The sequence below is a fragment of the Arachis stenosperma genome, chromosome 3, assembly GCF_014773155.1.
Source record: "Arachis stenosperma cultivar V10309 chromosome 3, arast.V10309.gnm1.PFL2, whole genome shotgun sequence".
NCBI classification, from domain to species: domain Eukaryota; kingdom Viridiplantae; phylum Streptophyta; class Magnoliopsida; order Fabales; family Fabaceae; genus Arachis; species Arachis stenosperma.
The window spans coordinates 65,825,791-65,847,670 of NC_080379.1; the positions used below are offsets into that span (position 1 = coordinate 65,825,791).

The window sequence follows — 21,880 nt, forward strand, 5'->3', positions numbered from 1 at the left end:
CTCTGTCTGTTGCTGAGAAGATGATGGAAAAGGCTTGCCATTGCTAAACCTGTTTCTTCCACCATTATTGTTGTTGAAACCTTGTTGAGGTCTCTCTTGATTCTTCCATGAGAAATTTGGGTGATTTCTCCATGAAGAATTATTGGTGTTTCCATAGGGTTCTCCTAGGTAATTCACCTCTTCCATTGAAGGGTTCTCAGGATCATAAGCTTCTTCTTCAGATAAAGCATCCTTAGTACTGCTTGGTGCATTTTGCATTCCAGACAGACTTTGAGAAATCAAATTGACTTGTTGAGTCAATATCTTGTTATGAGCCAGAATGGCATTCAGAGTATCAATCTCAAGAACTCCTTTCTTCTGACTTGTCCCATTGTTCACAGGATTCCTTTCAGAAGTGTACATGAATTGGTTATTTGCAACCATTTCAATTAGCTCTTGAGCTTCTGTAGGCGTCTTCTTCAGATGAAGAGATCCTCCAGCAGAGCTATCCAAAGACATCTTGGATAGTTCAGAGAGACCATCATAGAAAATACCTATGATGCTCCATTCAGAAAGCATGTCTGAGGGACATTTTTTGATTAATTGTTTGTATCTTTCCCAAGCTTCATTGAGGGATTCTCCATCCTTCTGTCTGAAGGTTTGGACTTCCACTCTAAGCTTACTCAATTTTTTAGGTGGAAAGAACTTTGCCAAGAAGGCATTGACTAGCTTTTCCCAAGAGTCCAGGCTATCTTTAGGTTGTGAGTCCAACCATATTCTAGCTCTGTCTCTTACAGCAAAAGGGAATAGCATCAGTCTGTAGACCTCAGGGTCAACCCCATTAGTCTTGACTGTGTCACAGATTTGCAAGAACTCAGCTAAAAACTGATGAGGATCTTCCATTGGAAGTCCATGGAACTTGCAATTCTGTTGCATTAGAGAAACTAATTGAGGCTTAAGCTCAAAGTTGTTTGCTCCAATGGCAGGGATAGAGATGCTTCTCCCATAGAAGTTGGGAGTAGGTGCAGTAAAGTCACCCAGCACCTTCCTTGCATTGTTGGCATTGTTGTTGTTTTCGGTTGCCATGTGTTCTTCTTCTTTGAAGAATTCGGTCAGGTCCTCTAAAGAGAGTTGTGCTTTGGCTTCTCTTAGCTTTCTCTTCAAGGTCCTTTCAGGTTCAGGGTCAGCTTCAACAAGAATGCCTTTGTCTCTGCTCCTGCTCATATGAAAGAGAAGAGAACAAGAAGATGTGGAATCCTCTATGTCACAGTATAGAGATTCCTTGATGTGTCAGAGGAAACGAAAAGTAGAAGAAGGAGGTAGAAGAATTCGAACTTGATTAGATAGAGTTCGAATTGTGCATTAAGAAGGAGTAGTACTCCATAAATATAAGGATGTGGGAAGAAGGGAAGAGGATTTTCGAAAATTAATTAAAAAGATGTCAAAAACATTTTGAAAAATTGATTGATAATTTTCGAAAATTCAAAGTGGAAAAGAAATCAAGTGATTTTTGAAAAGGATTTTGAAATTAGAAATTAAAAAGATTTGATTGAAAACTATTTTGAAAAAGATGAGGTTAAGAAGATATGATTGGTTTTAAAAATATGTGATTGAAAAGATATGATTTGAAAACAATTTTAAAAAGATTTGATTTTAAAAATTAATAACTTGACTATCAAGAAAAGATATGATTCAAACATTAATCCTTCCTCAACAGAAAAGGCAACATACTTGAAATGTTCAATCAAATCATTAATTGATAGTAAGTATCTTTGAAAAAGGAAAGGAATTGATTTTGAAAACATTTGATTGAAAATATATGATTTGCAAAAGATTTGATTTTGAAAAACTTTGAAAACTTGAAAAAAAAATTGATTTGAAAACAAAATCTTCCCCCTTTGCCATCCTGGCGTTAAACGCCCAGAATGGTATCCATTCTGGCGTTTAACGCCCAAAATGCACCCTTTTTGGGCGTTAAACGCCCAACCAGGTACCCTGGCTGGCGTTTAAACGCCAGTCTGTCCTTCTTCACTGGGCGTTTTGAACGCCCATCTTTTTCTGTATAATTCCTCTGCAGCATGTTCTGAATCTTCAATTCTTTATATTTATTGACTTGAAAAGACACAAATTAAAAATATTTTTGGATTTTTAATGATAAAGAAGAATCAAAATGCAACTAAAATCAAATAACAATGCATGCAAGACACCAAACTTAAGATAAGACTAGACTCAAACAAGAAACATAAAATATTTTTGATTTTTATGATTTTGTAATTTTTTTGTGCTTTTTTTTTCGAAAATTATATGGAAAGAAAATAAAGGTATCAAAATTCTTAATGAGAATTCCAGGAATCATGCAATGTTAGTCTAAAGCTTCAGTCTAAAGGAATTCCCATACCCTTCATGGACCAAATGCTTGAAAGATTGGCAGGTGGTGCGCGAAATTGTGAACAATACTTTTCACAACTCTCATAATCCCCGGTCATGAACTCCAAAAACTTGGTAGCTCAATTCCATGGCATTACACAACTTCGCACAACTAACCAGCAAGTGCACTGGGTCGTCCAAGTAATAAACCTTACGCGAGTAAGGGTCGATCCCACGGAGATTGTTGGTATGAAGCAAGCTATGGTCATCTTGTAAATCTCAGTCAGGCAGACTCAAATGTATAATGGTGATGAACGAAAATAACATAAAAGATAAAGATAGAGATACTTATGTAATTCATTGGTAGGAACTTCAGATAAGCGCATGAAGATGCCTTCCCTTCCGTCTCTCTGCTTTCCTACTGTCTTCATCCAATCCTTCTTACTCCTTTCCATGGCAAGCTTATGCAAGGGTGTCACCGTTGTCAATGGCTACCTCCTATCCTCTCATTGGAAATGTTCAACGCACCCTGTCACGGCACGGCTATCCATCTGTTGGTTCTCAATCAGGCCGGAATAGAATCCAGTGATTCTTTTGCGTCTGTCACTAACGCCCCGCCCTCAGGAGTTTGAAGCACGTCACAGTCATTCAATCATTGAACCCTACTCAGAATACCACAGACAAGGTTAGACCTTCCGGATTCTCTTGAATGCTGCCATCAGTTCTCGCCTATACCACGAAGACTCTGATCTCACGGAATGGCTGGCTCGTTTGTCAGGCAAGCACTCGGTTGTCAGGCGATCAACCATGCATCGTGTTATCAGGAATCCAAGAGATATTCACTAGAGCCTTGGTTGCTTGTAGAACAAGAGTGGTTGTCAGTCACCTTGTTCATGAGTGAGAATGATGATGAGTGTCATGGATCATCACATTCATCAAGTTGAAGAACAAGTGATATCTTGGACAAAGAACAAGCGGAATTGAATAGAAGAACAATAGTAATTGCATTAATACTCGAGGTACAACAGAGCTCCACACCTTAATCTATGGTGTGTAGAAACTCCACCGTTGAAAATACATAAGAACAAGGTCTAGGCATGGCCAAATGGCCAGCCTCCCAAAGTGAGTTCAATCATAAAACATGATCAAAAGCTCTCCAATACAATAATAAAAGGTCCTATATATAGAGAACTAGTAGCCTAGGGTGTACAGAGATGAGTAAATGACATAAAAATCCACTTCCGGGCCCACTTGGTGTGTGCTTGGGCTGAGCAATGAAGCAATTTCGTGTAGAGACCCTTCTTGGAGTTAAACGCCAGCTTTTATGCCAGTTTGGGCGTTTAACTCCCATTTAGGTGCCAGTTCCGGCGTTTAACGCTGGAATTTCTTGAGGTGACTTTGAACGCCGGTTTGGGCCATCAAATCTTGGGAAAAGTATGGACTATCATATATTGCTGGAAAGCCCAGGATGTCTACTTTCCAACGCCGTTGAGAGCGCGCCAATTGGGCTTTTGTAGCTCCAGCAAATCCACTTCGAGTGCAGGGAGGTCAGAATCCAACAGCATCTGCAGTCCTTTTGAGTCTCTGGATCAGATTTTTGCTCAGATCCCTCAATTTCAGCCAGAAAATACCTGAAATCACAGAAAAACACACAAACTCATAGTAAAGTCCAGAAAAGTGAATTTTAACTAAAAACTAATAAAAATATACTAAAAACTAACTAGATCATACCAAAAACATACTAAAAACAATGCCAAAAAGCGTACAAATTATCCGCTCATCAGCAGGACATGGGTATTATTGTTTCCTGGATGGATATTCGGGCTACAATCAAATTTTTGTAGACCCCAAGGATCAGGAAAAAACTTCATTTACTTGTCCATATGGTGTCTTTGCTTATAGGAGAATGCCCTTTGGATTGTGCAATGCACTTGCAACATTCCAAAGGTGCATGATGTGTGGAAAACGATCCAACACAAAACTCACCGGCAAGTGTACCGGGTCGTATCAAGTAATAAAACTCACGGGAGTGAGGTCGATCCCACAGGGATTGAAGGATTGAGCAATTTTAGTTCGGTGGTTGATTTAGTCAAGCGAATCAAGTTTTGGTTGAGTGGTTTTGTATCTAACAGTAAGTAAATGACAGAAAATGTAAAGGGAAAGGGGAGAATTGCAGAAATTAAAGAAAACTGAAAGTAAAAGAGCTGAATCTTAAAGAATAAGAAATTAAATGACTGAAACTTAAAGTGCAAGAAATGTAAATTGCAGTAACTTAAAGTACAAGAAATATAAATTGCAGTAATGAAAAGGGATTTGAGGACTGGGATTTCAGAATTCAAGCAAGGGAAATTAAATTGCAACAATTATCAAAGCAAGAGATGATTAAAGTTCTGTTAGATCTTAAACAGAAAGGAAAATTAAATTGCAGCAGGGGTTCACAGAAGAACCAAAAGGAAAATGGGATCTCAGGACTCCAGAGACTAGATAGCAAAGTCTAGATCTCAATTGCCTTCCCAGATCTAAATTCACAAGGTAATTAACAAGAAATTAAAGAAGAAGCAGTAAAGGAAATTGGATTCAATTCAATTATGCAGTGAGGTAATCAAAGAGATCTTAAATGGAGATTGAGACAGAAATTCCTCAATTCTTCACATCCAAGATTCAAACAAGAAAAGTAAAAATTGCTCAAGCAAGAACAAGGAAGAAGAGAGATCAATTCTCCTCCCCAATTCTCTAAAATCTCAGTTCAAAGCTCTCAGAGAAATTGAAATTTCTAAAAGTGAGAATTCAAAAATCAAAAGAAGGTTCTAATTACATCAAACTATCTCCTATTTATACACTTTCTATTCTTGGATTTTGGGATTTGGATGGGCTTTTGATTTGGTGAAGAAATGAATTAAATTGGATTTTTAATCCAATTTTGAGCCCATGAGAAAGTAGCTTCCAGGAGGCTGCCCTACCCTTGTGGAGGGCAGAGCAGGAAATGGTGCGTGCGGCCCTTGTTGCGTGCGTGCTTGGTGCGTTCAAGAGGCTGCAGGATGCTGCCCTGCCCTTGTAGAGGGCAGGGCAGAGTTGCCATGGTGCGCCAAGCTGCCTGTGCGTGCGTGCTTGCTAGCCGAGACTCCCTTGGTGCGCGTCAGTGTTGTGCGCTGGCATGCACCACAAAATGCTGCCCTGCCCTTGCGGAGGGCAGGGCAATGTTGCCAAAAGGTGGGGTTCCAAGTTCGAGACTTGGTGGAGGCACACGCTGCTTCTTTTCCTTGGTTTTCTTGACACCAAAGTAAGGCCTAGTTCCTTGCTTCCTCATGGTGCCGTGTTCGATCCTGGGAGATTGAAAGTAAGCTTGTGAGTAGCGCTCCCCCACTCCCCCTTGCTCATGAGTTTGAACCTTGTGGCAAGCATTGGTAAACTTTTTCCTTGAATTTATTTCTTTGATGAGCCTGATATTGCTCTTGGGGAGGGCAGGGTAGAGTTTTTGCTCCCTTTGGTCCTTGGCATCAAATTGTGCTCCGCCCTTGTTGTGGGCAGGGCAGTGTTGCTTTTCAAGGCTTGGTTCAATATGCTGCTCTCCTGGAGGGCAGTGTGCTCTCCTGGAGGGCAATGTAGCTTCCTTCCTTCCATGCGCCACATTCTTTTTTCCTTGGGCCACGTTTTCTTAAGCCACGTTTTTCCTCTTTTCTTACTTTCTTCACCTACATGAAACCAAAACAACCACTCAAAGTATCTCTAAATTCAAAAGGTTTATAATTCATTAAAAATCAATTAATTCTTGCTCAAACCTCATGATTTAGCATCAATTTAATGGTGGTTGTTTGATTTAAAGAAGTTATGCATTTTCATTCCAAATCACTTACTTAGGATGCAAGAAAGTGCATAAAGGCTAATAAAACAAGTGAAATTAGCTTGAAAAATGGGTATATGATGACCTGTCATCACAACACCAAACTTAATTCTTACTTGTCCCCAAGCAAGCATCAAAACTAAGAGAAAATGAAATGAACAAGAAAAGAAAACATATCCTTATTAGGCATATAGCAGAACTTGATTCATGGAGTTTTTATGCAGACAATGATAACTCAATTATTGTTGCTGTTACATAATATACATTTTTCCTCAAAGGCTTACTAAACTTGCTGTTATAAGGTTTATTCTTTCTTTGCTCCCTTGCTAACTTTTCTTTTCTCATGTTGCTTAACAAGCTTATTATTCTTTTGGAGGCTTGGTGTCTAATGTTGCAGTAGTAGCCTTTGGCTTTATTTTTACTCAACATCTTTCCACCACAGACACATGGCTCACTATTTCTTCCTAGGATCATTGATGCCCAGCATCTCTTTGGATAACTAAATGTTCTGTATCTAGGTTGCTCTTTATTGTGGACTTTCAATTGGCCATCCCAAATCAGTTGATCTAAGTGACCGGGTTTTAAAATACCCCTCAGAATTTACTTATCCAAGCATATCCTAGTACAAGAACACCACAGGCATGTGTCTTAGGGTCCAAGCTATTGGTGTCCAGCCTTTATTCTTTGTTTTTCTTGCCACATTGGCTTTTTCTTCTTCCTTTTCTTTCTGTTTTATTTTTGTTTCCAAGGGCTTTTTCTTTACTGATAAGAACCTTTATAACAGCAAGCTAGATCACATTTCAATGAAAATGACATTATGCAGCAATTATTTTATGAGTTATGCATTTAATCAAACACATACACCACCATTAACTTCCATTCTAACTTATGCAACATTGGATATTTACTTTCTAATTCAAACAATTCTCTTTTATTCAAGCATATGGGGAACAAAACAAAATTCAGCTAGGTGATGGATGAAAAGCATTATGCAGATTAGCATACTTAATCAAACAAATTCACTTGCAACTAGATAAATACTTTAGCAGGATATATAATGGTTCCCATGTTCAAAACAATACACAGCAGCAAGGATTAAGTTTAGATACAACCTTTGAAGTTGCAGCCCTTTGATTCTTCCTTCTGTTGTGTTTTCTTTGAGTTAGGATGCACAATATCTTCAATTGTTGACTCATGTCCTGCATAATTCTCAAAGTTGCTTGCTTCTCAAGCCCTTAAGTGCATGGTTAGTATGCATAAATTGAGTGTGGCTCTTGGATTTATTTTGGTGTGAGAACACCAAACTTAATTACTTGCCACTTCCTCGGATGCGACAAGTTAACCATATGTGAAACCTTGTATCCTTGCTAAAGGTTATGGGATTAAGGCTAGAAAGCAGTTAAATAGTTGGATAATTTGTTTGATTGCTTGGGGCTAGCATTATGCAAGAGATGAGAATGTGCTTTTAAATGTGATTTTTTTGGTGGAACACCAAACTTAGAATCCTTCATTCTCCCTTAAATTGTTTTGGTGTGCAACACCAAACTTAGCTCCTTGCAATGCATACCAATTATTCAACATTTTTATTTAAAAAGCTATGAAAAGAAAACTACCTCAGGTTGGGTTGCCTCCCAACAAGCACTTATTTATTGTCACTAGCTTGACATCTTCTATTCTGCTGATCATGAAAGTTGAAAATCACAGTGCCTTAGCTTGTCTTTCTTCACTGTGAACTTCCTTCCGGTTTCCTCTTTGATGACCTCTATGAATTCCTGTGGAAGGATCTTAGTCACAATGTAGTGATCAGACAACTGTGGGGACACCTTCATGGTTTGAATGTTTATCATTACTCTATCCCCTAGTAAAAATTTTCCAGTGGGGATTTTTTGCTTTTCTTTAATTCTATCCTCTGTCTCTCCTTCTAAGAAATCCTTGTTGTGTTTTTCTTGGCTGGTACTTTCTTTGTCCAAGGTTTTCTTACTTTCCTCTATGATCCTTTTCCATCCTTCCTTCTTTGTAGCATCTTCGTTGTTAGTTGGTTTGTCTTCAGTGGCTCTGGGGAAAGTATTTGCCTTCTTTTCACCCATTTCTGCAAAGTGCTTTGCCAGTTGAGCTATCTGCTCCTCAATTCTTCTGATTGACATCTCTTGGTTCTTTGTTATCTCCTCTTGGTGTTTCATCATTCTCTCTATTAAGATCTCCAAGTTAGTGATCCTCTGAGAGTCTTGTGAGATTGGTCGGTTGTGAGATGTTAAAGGTTGGAAGGGTGGGTGTTGTGGTGGCATGTAGTGGTTGTTGTTACCATAATGGTGTTTTTGCTGGTTTGTGAAGTTGGGGTTGTTGTAATTGAAGTCCATTGGTTCGTGAATTTGGTACTCGGTCCTTCTCCAGTTGGAATGAGTCTGGAAGTGTATGTTTTATGAGTATTGGCTTTGATTGGCATTGGTGGATAAGTGATGTTGGTTGTTTGTGGTCATGGATTTGCCCTGGTTGAAACTTCCTTGTTCTTGATGTCAGGACTACCCCATTCTTAGATAAGAATGGGGCCTCCATGGTGGAAATTGGGCATTCGCTGCAGCAGACTGCAGGCAATCGACTTTTCTATCTCTCAGCTCCATGTGTTGCTGTGTTTGATGGTGCATTTGTTTGTTCAGGTTCATGAATGCATTCATTCCTTCAAGATTCATCACTTCTTTTTCTGAAATTTCATTCTGTGGTTTCTCGAATGAGTGTTGGTTGTTGACTCCTTTGTCATTGAAATTTGCAATTCCTTGGGCAGTTGTTGTTGCTTTGAGTAGGCCATCTGAGAAGTAGTCCACTGCTTTTCTTGTCTCTGGGGTTAGTTGATGAGCGGATAATTTATACGCTTTTTGGCATTGTTTTTAGTATGTTTTTAGTATATTTAGTTGAGTTTTTAGTATATTTTTATTAGTTTTTAGTTAAAATTCACTTTTCTGGACTTTACTATGAGTTTGTGTGTTTTTCTGTGATTTCAGGTGTTTTCTGGCTGAAATTGAGGGATCTGAGCAAAAATCTGATTCAGAGACTCAAAAGGACTGCAGATGCTGTTGGATTCTGACCTCCCTGCACTCGAAGTGGATTTTCTGGAGCTACAGAAGCCCAATTGGCGCGCTCTCAACGGCGTTGGAAAGTAGACATCCTGGGCTTTCCAGAAATATATGATAGTCCATACTTTGCCCAAGATTTGATGGCCCAAACCGGCGTTCAAAGTCACCTCAAGAAATTCCAGCGTTAAACGCCGGAACTGGCACCTAAATGGGAGTTAAACGCCCAAACTGGCATAAAAGCTGGCGTTTAACTCCAAGAAGGGTCTCTACACGAAATTGCTTCATTGCTCAGCCCAAGCACACACCAAGTGGGCTCGGAAGTGGTTTTTTATGTCATTTACTCATCTCTGTACACCCTAGGCTACTAGTTCTCTATATATAGGACCTTTTATTATTGTATTAGAGAGCTTTTGATCATGTTTTATGATTGAACTCACTTTGGGAGTCTGGCCATTCGGCCATGCCTGGACCTTGTTCTTATGTATTTTCAACGGTGGAGTTTCTACACACCATAGATTAAGGTGTGGAGCTCTGCTGTACCTCGAGTATTAATGCAATTACTATTGTTCTTCTATTCAATTCCGCTTGTTCTTTGTCCAAGATATCACTTGTTCTTCAACTTGATGAATGTGATGATCCGTGACACTCATCATCATTCTCACTCATGAACAAGGTGACTGACAACCACTCTTGTTCTACAAGCAACCAAGGCTCTAGTGAATATCTCTTGGATTCCTGATAACACGATGCATGGTTGATCGCCTGACAACCGAGTGCTCGCCTGACAAACGAGCCAGCCATTCCGTGAGATCAGAGTCTTCGTGATATAGGCGAGAACTGATGGCGGCATTCAAGAGAATCCGGAAGGTCTAACCTTGTCTGTGGTATTCTGAGTAGGATTCAATGATTGAATGACTGTGACGTGCTTCAAACTCCTGAAGGCGGGGCGTTAGTGACAGACGCAAAAGAATCACTGGATTCTATTCCGGCCTGATTGAGAACCGACAGATGGATAGCCGTGCCGTGACAGGGTGCGTTGAACATTTCCAATGAGAGGATGGGAGGTAGCCACTGACAACGGTGAAACCCTTGCATAAGCTTGCCATGGAAAGGAGTAAGAAGGATTGGATGAAGACAGTAGGAAAGCAGAGAGACGGAAGGGAAGGCATCTTCATTCGCTTATCTGAAGCTCTTACCAATGATATACATAAGTATCTCTATCTTTATCTTTATGCTTTATTCGTTTATCACTATACCCAATTGAGTCTGCCTGACTGAGATTTACAAGGTGACCATAGCTTGCTTCATACCAACAATCTCCGTGGGATCGACCCTTACTCGCGTAAGGTATTACTTGGATGACCCAGTGCACTTGCTGGTTAGTTGTGCGAAGTTGTAGTGATCACAATTTCGTGCACCATTAGTCCTTCATAGAAAGCTCGGAAACCCACTTTATCAGTTGCTTTCTTGTATCTTTCCCATGCCTTGAAGAGTGGTTCTTCTTCTCTTTATGTGAATAGCTGTTCCCCCTCTTTCAGCTTGATGATCTGTCGGGATGAGGAGAATTTGGCCAGAAATTTGATGACCAAATCATCCCAACTAGTGATGCTTTCCTTTGGAAATATTTCTAGCCATTGAGTGGCTTTGTCCTTAAGAGAGAATGGAAAGAGCAGCAACTTGTAACTATCAGGAGGCATACCATTGGTTTTGACAGTGTCACAAATCCTCAAGAAGGTAGATAAGTGTTGATTCGGGTCCTCCAATGGCCCTCCTCCAAAAGAGCAGTTGTTTTGAACCAATGTAACGAGTTGTGGCTTTAGTTCAAAGTTGTTTGCATTGACATTAGGGGTAAGAATGCTACTCCCACAATGTCTAGCATTTGCAAATGTGTAGGAAGCCAGTACTCTTCTTTGTTGTGGGTTGTTGTTGACCCCTCCTTCTGGTTGATTGGGATTTGATGGATCTCCTTCCATTTCTTGGAATTCCTCCTCAAATTCTTGCTCTCCAATAACGTTCTTCCCTCTTTCAGCTCTTCTTATTCTTCGAAGAGTTCTTTGGTCAATTTCAGAGAGAATAGGGGCAGCTCTTCCTGTACCTGACATACAAACACACAATAAGAAACACACGGATTCAGAAAACCAGTGAAACTTTAATCTATTGCTAGAGTGAAGTTTTAGTTAGTTTAAACAAAAATTCAAACAGTTAGTGTGTTAGTTAAAAATAAAGAAAAAGTGGTTGATCTAGACCACCACTTCACTCAATCATTGTCAATCTATTTCAATCCCCGGCAACGGCGCCAAAAACTTGATGTGTGGAAAACGATCCAACACAAAACTCACCGGCAAGTGTACCGGGTCGCATCAAGTAATAAAACTCACGGGAGTGAGGTCGATCCCACAGGGATTGAAGGATTGAGCAATTTTAGTTCGGTGGTTGATTTAGTCAAGCGAATCAAGTTTTGGTTGAGTGGTTTTGTATCTAACAGTAAGTAAATGACAGAAAATGTAAAGGGAAAGGGGAGAATTGCAGAAATTAAAGAAAACTGAAAGTAAAAGAGCTGAATCTTAAAGAACAAGAAATTAAATGACTGAAACTTAAAGTGCAAGAAATGTAAATTGCAGTAACTTAAAGTGCAAGAAATATAAATTGCAGTAATGAAAAGGGATTTGAGGACTGGGATTTCAGAATTCAAGCATGGGAAATTAAATTGCAACAATTATCAAAGCAAAAGATGATTAAAGTTCTGTTAGATCTTAAACAGAAAGGAAAATTAAATTGCAGCAGCGGTTCACAGAAGAACCAAAAGAAAAATGGGATCTCAGGACTCCAGAGACTAGATAGCAAAGTATAGATCTCAATTGCCTTCCCAGATCCAAATTCACAAGGCAATTAACAAGAAATTAAAGAAGAAGCAGTAAAGGAAATTGGATTCAATTCAATTATGTAGTGAGGTAATCAAAGAGATCTTAAATGGAGATTGAGACAGAAATTCCTCAATTCTTCATATCCAAGATTCAAACAAGAAAAGTAAAAATTGCTCAAGCAAGAACGAGGAAGAAGAGAGATCAATTCTCCTCCCCAATTCTCTAAAATCTCAGTTCAAAGCTCTTAGAGAAATTGAAATTTCCAAAAGTGAGAATTCAAAAATCAAAAGAAGGTTTTAATTACATCAAACTATCTCCTATTTATACACTTTCTATTCTTGGATTTTGGGATTTGGATGGGCTTTTGATTTGGTGAAGAAATGAATTAAATTGGATTTTTAATCCAATTTTGAGCCCATGAGAAAGTAGCTTCCAGGAGGCTGCCCTGCCCTTGTGGAGGGCAGAGCAGCAAATGGTGCGTGCGGCCCTTGTTGCGTGCGTGCTTGGTGCGTTCAAGATGCTGCAGGATGCTGCCCTGCCCTTGTGGAGGGCAGGGCAGAGTTGCCATGGTGCGCCAAGCTGCCTGTGCGTGCGTGCTTGCTGGCCGAGACTCCCTTGGTGCGCGTCAGTGTTGTGCGCTGGCCATGCACCACAAAATGCTGCCCTGCCCTTGCGGAGGGCAGGGCAATGTTGCCAAAAGGTGGGGTTCCAAGTTCGAGACTTGGTGGAGGCACACGCTGCTTCTTTTCCTTGGTTTTCTTAGCACCAAAGTAAGGCCTAGTTCCTTGCTTCCTCATGGTGCCGTGTTCGATCCTGGGAGATTGAAAGTAAGCTTGTGAGTAGCGCTCCCCCACTCCCCCTTGCTCATGAGTTCGAACCTTGTGGCAAGCATTGGTAAACTTTTTCCTTGAATTTATTTCTTTGATGAGCCCGATATTGCTCTTGGGGAGGGTAGGGCAGAGTTTTTGCTCCCTTTGGTCCTTGGCATCAAGTTGTGCTCCGCCCTTGTTGTGGGCAGGGCAGTGTTGCTTTTCAAGGCTTGGTTCATTATGCTGCTCTCCTGGAGGGCAGTGTGCTCTCCTGGAGGGCAATGTAGCTTCCTTCCTTCCATGCGCCACATTCTTTTTTCCTTGGGCCACGTTTTCTTAAGCCACGTTTTTCCTCTTTTCTTACTTTCTTCACCTACAAGAAACCAAAACAACCACTCAAAGTATCTCTAAATTCATAAGGTTTATAATTCATTAAAAATCAATTAATTCTTGCTCAAACCTCATGATTTAGCATCAATTTAATGGTAGTTGTTTGATTTAAAAAAGTTATGCATTTTCATTCCAAATCACTTACTTAGGATGCAAGAAAGTGCATAAAGGCTAATAAAACAAGTGAAATTAGCTTGAAAAAAGGGTATATGATGACCTGTCATCAGTGCATGCTCTCCATTTTTTCAGATATGATTGAGAAGTTCATAGAAGTATTTATGGATGACTTCTCTGTGTTTGGGAACTCATATTCTAATTGTCTATACCATCTTTCTCTTGTGCCAAAAAGGTGCCAAGAAACCAACCTGGTTTTAAACTGGGAGAAGTGCCATTTTATGGTGACTGAAGGGATAGTTCTTGGTCACAAGATTTCAAAAGATGGCATAGAAGTAGACAGAGCAAAAGTGGAAGTAATTGAAAAATTACCTCCACCTTGCAATGTCAAAGCAATCAGAAGCTTTTTGGGACACATTGGGTTCTATAGAAGGTTTATTAAAGATTTTTCAAAGATTTCAAAACCCCTTAGCAACCTACTTGTCTCAAATACTCCTTTTGCTTTTGATAGAGAATGCATGGTAGCCTTTGATGAACTCAAAAAGAAACTCTCCTCTGCACCTATTATAGCACCACCAAGCTGGGATCTTCTCTTTGAACTAATGTGTGATGCATCTGATTTTGCTATTGGTGCTATTCTAGGACAGAGGAAAGACAAGCTAGTACATGTTATTTAGTATGCTAGCAAGGTCCTTAATGAGAATCAACGGAACTAAACCACCACGGAGAAAGAACTTTTAGCCATAGTTTTTGCTTTTGATAAGTTTAGATCATATCTCATTGGCTCAAAAGTAACTGTGTTCACTGATCATGCAGCACTCAAATACTTACTTACCAAACAAGAATCTAAGCCCAGACTAATAAGGTGGATCCTGCTGCTCCAAGAATTTGATATTGAGATTAAAGATAGGAGCGGAGCAGAGAACAAGGTAGCTGACCACCTCTCAAGGATCCCACAAGAAGAAGAAATGCAGCAAGTAGCATTAAATGAAAGCTTTCCTGATGAACAATTGATGATGATTTGAGTAGCCCCTTGGTTCCCAGACATAGCTAACTTCAAGGCTTTTGGGGAGCTACCAACTAACATCAATAAGCACATGAGGAGGAAGCTAATCAAGGATGCCAAACACTACATCCGGGATGACCCCTATTTGTTCAAAAAGTGTAATGATGATGTCCTAAGAATGTGTATATCCCATGAAGAAGGACAGGAAGTGTTATGGCAGTGCCATGGATCAGCATATGGAGGTCACTTCAGTGGAGAAAGGACAGCAGCAAAAGTGCTTCAATCCGGATTTTACTGGCCAACAGTGTTTAAGGATGCCAAGGAAATAGTGTCAAGATGTAATGATTGTCAAAGAGTTGGTAATATAACCAAGAGGAATGAAATGCCATAGTAATACATACTAAAGCTGGAGCTATTTGATGTATGGAGAATTGATTTCATGGGACCCTTCCCAACTTCCTACTCAAATAGCTACATATTGGTGGCTGTTGATTATGTCTCAAGGTGGGTAGAGGCCATAGCTACTGCAACAAATGACAACAAGGTTGTGATAAGCTTCTTGAGAAGGAATATCTTCAGCAGATTTGGAGTTTCTAGAGCTCTCATTAGTGATGGAGGGTCACACTTCTGCAACAAACAACTCGAGGCACTCCTTCTCAGATATGGAGTAAAGCACAAAGTGGCAACTCCATACCACCCACAGACCAATGGGCAAGCTGAGATCTCCAACAGAGAGCTGAAACGAATCCTTGAAAAAACTGTTGGAAGCTCAGTAAAGGACTGGTCTAAGAAGCTAGACGATGATCTATGGGCTTACAGAACAGCCTTCAAGACCCCCATTGGGATGTCACCATACCAACTAGTATTTGGCAAGGCTTGCTACTTTCCAGTTAAACTGGAGCACAGAGCCTTCTGGGCTCTAAAACTACTGAATTTTGACGAGCAAGCTGCTGGAGAAAAGAGATTAATGCAACTCAATGAACTGGAAGAGTTTAGAAATCAAGCATATGAGAATGCAAAAATCTACAAAGAGAACACAAAAAGGTGGCATGACCAAAAGATAGCAAGAAGGGAGTTCACTGAAGGACAGAAGGTGTTACTCTACAACTCAAGACTCAAGTTCTTCCCTGGAAAACTTAAGTCTCGATGGTCAGGACCTTTCACCATACTCAAAGTGTTTCCCTATGGTCATGTGGAGCTCATGGAAGACAAGACTCAGAGAAATTTTTCTATCAATAGCCATAGACTCAAACATTACTTGGGAGGCTCCTTGGAGGAGCAGAGAGTGAGCTACAAGCTCAGCTAAAGATGAAAGAATGTCAAGCTAATGACAATAAAGAAGCACTAGTTGGGAGGCACCCCAACACTTTATCCTTTTTTATTTAATTGCTTTTCTTAGAAGTAGTTTAAATTCTATTGCTTTAGATAGCTTAACTTCCAGTAATTAGGATTAATTTACAACTGTAGGTTAGAAAGTTTGATGTTAACTTTGGTAGCTAGATTTTCTTTACACTCTCCTAATTCTTTCTATTTAGGAGTTGCAACTTGATGAATGCATAACTAATGATGAGTGAATGGGCTGAGAACTAGCTAAAGTGCTAAGTTTTGTGTAGTCTCTCACCCACTTAATCTAGGCTTACAAACAATTAACAGTTGATTTTGAAGAGTAAGCCCAAAGATTAAGTTTGGTGTGGCCACTACCAATGATCACATAGTAGCCCAAGTCACCCAATTTAAAAGCACTTAATACTTTGGGTAAGAACATGAACGTGATTTAATGAGTTCAGAGGAGTTGGAATCAAAAGAAAATGAAAAGATTGATGTTATTCCACTCTTATGAACACATTAAATACACAATGATGAAACCAATTTATTAAGATGCCAAAGAATTAAGTTTGGTGTCCCAAGGGACAACCATCAGTTGCAATCCAATTTATTCTTGATGAGAAGGAATGTGAAAGGGTTCTTTTGTCATTACTAATGGGTTCAGTTTCAATTTCAGGAGAGAAGATGGGGCCCACATGGTAAACAACTCACAAAACAAGGAAATCAAAGTGTACTTGCACCTTGAAACTCAACACACGCAGAAGACACTCTGAGAAAAAAGTTGGTGCCTCTTCCCACGCTAGGCACCAATTCCCAAAGTGGGAAAACATTTAATCCCTTTTATTTCCCACCCTTCGAACCACATCATCCACCCATTATAAAAGCTTCACTCCCCATCTCCTCTCCCACTTCAACAATCCCTACACCCCTTACCTTCGCTTCTCTTTTCATCTTCTACTATCCCCTACCTTTTTTTTCTTGATTGGGACAATCAAGTCCTAAGTTTGGTGTTGGAGCAAAACCTTGTTTTACCTTCTCTTTCTTGCAACCCCCATTTTTTTTTACAACCTCAAGCACACTCTCTCAACTTAATGGCACCACCAAAAAGCTCAGCCTCAAAGAAAAGAAAAACCAAGGAACCAACCTCTGGATCCTCAAGCTCTTTTAATGACTACAAGTTTCTCTCCGCATTCAACCAAAATCAATTCTATGGTTGGGTGAGTGAGAGGGAAATCATTCCAGAAGTTGGGTTTCAACTAAGGAGGAATGAGCATATTGAAATCAACATTGAGATTGAATAGAGGGGTTGGTCACTTCTATGCAACCCACCAAAGAAAGTGATAGAGAGCTTGGTGAGGGAATTCTATGCCAACACAGTGCCTCAACCTGGGCAACAATATGGCTACATTAGCTATGTAACGGGGAAGTCCATTGACTACAGCCCCTCTAGCATAGAAAGAATGCTAATGGTGAAGAGGACAAGCTCCACTCGAAGCTATGAAGAAAGAATGAAGCAGCAAGACCCTGGGTTTGAGGAGATTCTGAGTGAAATCTGTGTGATGAATGTGTTGGATAAATGACAAGGATGGGATACCCAACCAATTGAGGAGAAGAGATTTGAGCCCCCAAGCTAGAGGGTGGCTAGAATTTGTGAGAAGGTTCGTAATCCCCACATCCAACACTTCAGAGGTGACCAAGGAGAGAGTTGTGCTCATCTACAGCATCATGAGAGGAAAAAACATCAACGTGGGCTTGTGAAGTGCTTGTAAAGCATCGTGAGTGGAGAAAACATGAGTTGAAAAGATCATTGATGAAGTGCTTGTGAAGTAAGACAAGTTCATAACTGCCAAAAAGATGGCCAAAGTGGTGGCTGTCCACCCACTCAACAGGGCTAGAGAACGAAGAGCTCATGCTCATAAACCACAACAACAACAAGAAGAGGAAGAGGCAGAAGAGCAACCTCACTTTCTAGCACTTCAACCACCACCACACTACCAATATCAGCAATTTCCAAAGAGATTCAACTGGGAGCAATTACAAGGAGATGTACACCAAATGAAGGGAGATCTACACCACTTGAGGGAAGATGTCAATCAATTTAAGGAGACTCAGCAACAACAATGGTGCCAAGTCAACCAAAATATTCAACAACTCCAAGGGAATTGGGAGCATATGAGGAAGGAGTAGCAAGAACAATTTGACTGGGGAGAGGTACGAAGCACACTAGACAAAATAACAAAGCAAGGCAAGTGGCAACAGAGGAACTTGGCTGAGTTCAGACATCTCTATGATGCCAGGACCATATCCAGGAGGCAGTATGACTTCAACACACAAGCAAAGCTGAATCACTTGTGTAACGCTGTAGCCGCTCTAAACCCAGGATACCCAACCTTCATGCAAGGGATGGAAGAGCTAAGTGAAAGACAAGAGAAAATCCTAGCCAAACATAAGGAAGATGAAAAAAATTACACGAGGAGGCTAGGATTTTGGAAGCCCAAGGATACCAAAGCTCAAGAAGGTTCCTCCAAGCCAGATGAAGGTGGCTGGTGCACGAAATTATGATACACAATGGCACCAACAACTTGGTCGCACAATTGTAATCTCACTTCTTTGTCACAACTTCGCACAACTAACCAGCAAGTGCACTGGGTCATCCAAGTAATACCTTACATGAGTAAGGGTTGATCCCACGGAGATTGCCGGCTTGAAGCAAGCTATGGTCACCTTGTAAATCTCAGTCAGGCGGATAAAAATGGTTATGGAGTTTTAATAAATAAAAAGATAAATGAAACATAAAGTAAAGATAGAGATACTTATGTAAATCATTGGTGGGAATTTCAGATAAGCGTATGGATATGCTTCATCCCTCTTGAATCTCTGCTTTCCTACTGCCTTCATCCAGTCCTTCATACTCCTTTCCATGGCAAGCTGTATGTTGGGTTTCACCGGCGTCAATGGCTACCTCCCGTCCTCTCAGTGAAAAAGCTCCTCTACAGTTTCCCGCATGGCTAATCAGCTGTTGGTTCTCAATCATGTAGGAATAGGATTTACTATCCTTTTGCGTCTGTCACTACGCCCTACAATTGCGAGTTTGATGCTCGTTACAGTCATCCCTTCCCAGATCCTACTCGGAATACCACAGACAAGGTTTAGACATTTCGGATCTCAGGAATGGCCGCCAATAATTCTAGCTTATACCACAAAGACTCTGATCTCTCGGAATGGAAGGCTCAGTTGTTAGGCGAGGCAACCATGTGTCGTGGACCAGGAATCCAAAAGATACACACTCTAGCTTTCGCAGGTAGAACGGAAGTGTTTATCAGGCACGCGTTCATAAGTGAGAATGGTAATGAGTGTCACGGATCATCACATTCATCAGGTTGAAGTGCGAATGAATATCTTAGAATAAGAATAAGCATGAATTGAATAAAAGAACAATAATAATTGTGTTAATACTCGAGGAACAGCAGAGCTCCACACCTTAATCTTTGGTGTGAAGAAACTCCACCGTTGAAAATACATAAGAACAAGGTCCAGGCATGGCCGTGAGGCCAGCCCTCAAAACGTGATCAAGAGATCAAAAGGTGATCAAAAGACGAAAATACAATAGTAAAAGATCCTATTTATAATGAAACTAGCTACTAGGGTTTACAGAAATAGGTAAATAATGTAGAAATCCACTTCCCGGCCCACTTGGTGTGTGCTTGGGCTGACCATTGAGCTTCACACGTGTAGAGGCTTCTTTTGGAGTTAAATGCCAGCTTTGGTGCCAGTTTGGGCATTTAACTCCAGCTTTTATGCCAGTTCTGGCGTTTTGACTTCAGAATAGGGCAGAGAAGGGGCGTTTGAATGCCAGTTTGCGTCGTCAAAACGCGAGCAAAGTATGGATTATTATATATTGCTGGAAAGCTCTGGATGTATACTTTCTAACGCAATTAAGAGCTCGCCATTTGGAATTCTGTAGCGCCAGAAAATTCACTTCAAGTGCAGGGAGGTCAGAATCCAACAGCATCATCAGTCCTTTTTCAGCCAGAAAATACCTGAAATCACAGAAAAACACAAAAACTCATAGTAAAGTCCAGAAATATGAATTTTGCATAAAAACTAATAAAAACATCCCAAAAAGTAGCTAGATCCTACTAAAATCTACCTAAAACCAATGCCAAAAAGCGTATAAATTATCCGCTCATCAGTGGCTCATCCCCTCCCAAGAAAAAGGACAAAGGGAAGGGGCCAATGAACTAAAGATGAAGCTGCTCAAGGTTGTTGAGTCCCATGGTTGACACTTTCTAATTTCTGAATTCTGTTTAAGTCTTTGCTTTACTTACTTCTTAAATAATCATGCTAGGATAGTTTATGTTTTATGCTTAGTTTTAATTCCTGTTTGAAGTCTTTATGGTTTTTTTTACAAGAAAGAAAATGTCATGTATTTCAAGTCTTCATTTCAACTTAAATAAAAGTAGAGCTTATCTTCATAAGAGTTACTGTGAGTTGTGCAAAAACAATAAGAGAAACCAAGGCCAAGAGGGATCATCAAACAAACTAAGAAACAAGAAACTAAGTGTAGGACCTTGGATGAACTAAAAAGAAAATGATTCATGGAGAGTAACTAGTCCTAGAAGGTATAACAAAGGAAGACTAAGGGGTGTTCCTTGAATATCTATAGAACCAAGAGGTAGTAAGCAATAATGGCCCAAGGCTCTGAGCATCAACTACTGAGATAGAAAAAGAAACATTAAAAAGCTCAAAAAGAATTAAGGATTTTAGTAGATGCTTGTGGTGAAGATGTGTCAAGAAGAGACCTGGGCAAGTAAATTCTTAGGGGTGTCTCAATACCAGTACCCTAAAACTAACTGGTTTGGGAGTGCTAATTGAAAGCCTAATTAAAGGGTTGTCTTGAGACAAAACACTTAGAGTCGTGGTTAAGAAAGCAAAACAACCCTTACTACTTCAAGGTGATAATCAATAGAAAGGACCCCTGAAGCCTATACCTGAAGGAACCCTCAAGGATCCAAGAGCTTTCCATGACAATTAAAACATTCATACATGTGTTGGACACTTAGTTTTACTCTTAGTTGTATTGCAATCATTCGAAGCCAAGGCATCAAGATATAAAGGTTTATTCACATTGATTTGCTTGGGACAATCAAAGCTTAAGTTTGGTGTTGTGATGACTTGCATCATCTACCCTTCTTTCTTGCATAAAGAAGACCGTAAAAGATCATAAATCTCATTTGATCAGTATGATTCATGCATTATTTGATCAATATTATGGTACACTACTTTGAGATGAGTTATGCTGAATTTTAGGTGAAAAAGGCATCCAAAAATGGGTAGAAGACAAACAAGAAGCTGGGCGTGTGAAACTGGCGTGCCACTTGGAGTAAACGCCGCAAAAATGCACTGGCGTGGCACGCCAGTACTAAATTCCAGAGAAGAAGTTCAAGCATGCATATGGGCGTGGCACGCCAGGGATTGGGCATGGCATGCTAGTACAAAATTCTAGAGAACAAAATGGAGGACACAAAAGGGGCGTGGCACGCCTGACCCATCAACTACTATGGGCGTGCCACTTGAGCAAAGGGGCATGGCATGCCAACTCACCATCTCAAGAAGAACCTCCACTTTGGCGTGCCACTTGGTGTCGAAGGCGTGGCACGCCAGCTCCAAGAAGTCACTTGAGCATGCCACTTGAGAACCCAGGCGTGGCACGCCAGGCTTGAAGAGTGCACAAATGCATGGGCGTGCCACTTGAGCCTTCAGGTGTGGCACGCTGGTACAAGGTTCCAGAGAGGACGAAGGAGGCCACTTACATGGGGCGTGCCACTTGGTATCGAAAGCGTGGCACGCCATTCACTATTCTTCACTTAGGCATGCCACTTGAGCAACCAGGCGTGGCACGCTAGTGTCATTCAGAGGGCAAAGAAGCATTGGGGCGTGCCACTTGAGTTTGTGGCGTGGCACGCCAAACAGACGAACCACTCACTCACAAAGGGGCGTGGCTTGCCAGACCCTGGGCATGTGATGAGCGGATAATTTGTACGCTTTTTGGCATTGTTTTTAGTATGTTTCTAGTATGATTTAGTTAGTTTTTAGTATATTTTTATTATTTTTTA

At 40.5% G+C, this 21,880-nt stretch overlaps 1 non-coding gene across 1 annotated transcript; it reads left to right on the top strand.

Annotated features, from left to right (window-relative positions):
- The first annotated feature begins 552 nt into the window (after positions 1 to 552).
- On the top strand, positions 553 to 660 carry LOC130971508 (small nucleolar RNA R71). The gene has a single exon (XR_009082723.1). It is a non-coding gene; the product is annotated as a small nucleolar RNA R71 (small nucleolar RNA).
- The last annotated feature ends 21,220 nt before the right edge of the window (positions 661 to 21,880 follow it).